Consider the following 920-nt stretch of genomic DNA (forward strand, 5'->3'; position numbering starts at 1 on the left):
ATGTTTTTTGGTTTTTTGGCTGTAAAGGGGGAGCCAGAAAGGAAAGTGTTTGTCTGGCAACCTCTAGCCCTACTCCCCGTCCCCGTCCCTGCATACAGGCACTCACACACCTGCATACACACCCCTCTCCTAAAGCATGAGCAGAGAATTGTTATTTGAAGGGGACAGAGGTGGGGAGCGCAAAGAGTGGAAAAAGCAGAAATACACAGTGGGAAAAATAGAGATTAAAATAAATACACTATAAGCCCCAGTATATCCACTCTTGGGAGTACAAAGTACTGGAAGTTTCCATCTTAGGGAGATTCCCAGAGTGGTTTCAGTGGGGGAGTCAGAAAGGAGAGACCAGAGAGCTTGATGAAATTTCTGGAACCATCGTTTGCTCTGCCATTATTCTGGTTTTCTCATGGTGCTTAGAGGTGAGGGTCTGTCTTCCTGGTTTGGGTGTCAAGAAGGAAGGTAGAGAAAGACACAGTAGCTTATATGGAATCCAGTTTTCACAGGATAGTAGAACATATACACATTCACTAATTCATTCACTCATTCATTCTCTGTCTTACTGTAGAGGCAAGGAGATATGGTATGAGAGGGAAGAGGCTGAGCTCTTGGTGCAGGGCCAGATAGGGAATCGGGGTAGAGAATGGCTCAGGGAGATCAAACAGGCAGGACACTTATGTGGCTTTAGACAGGGACTTGTAGGTCCATGGGCTGGTCAAGAAGGTGTTCAGTAGATGCTGGTGGAACTAAGACATGGGTCTATTGATCCTCATATCTGAGAGATCAGGCAGAAACAACCAGAAGCTATTAATAATTCAGCCCCCTCTGGGAGGCCGAGGTGGGTGGATTGCCTGAGTTCACAGGTTCCAGATCAGCCTGAGCAAGAGCGAGACATCGTCCCTAAAAGATAGCCAGATGTGACTCGT

General features: G+C 46.8%; 1 protein-coding gene across 1 annotated transcript in view; it reads left to right on the forward strand.

Moving 5' to 3' along the window:
* Positions 1-920, forward strand: part of MUC4 (mucin 4, cell surface associated) — an 81,818-nt gene that overhangs the window by 72,515 nt on the left and 8,383 nt on the right. The window lies entirely within an intron of this gene.

Source organism: Otolemur garnettii, unplaced genomic scaffold (assembly GCF_000181295.1).
Source record: "Otolemur garnettii isolate 467f Iridium unplaced genomic scaffold, OtoGar3 scaffold00310, whole genome shotgun sequence".
NCBI classification, from domain to species: domain Eukaryota; kingdom Metazoa; phylum Chordata; class Mammalia; order Primates; family Galagidae; genus Otolemur; species Otolemur garnettii.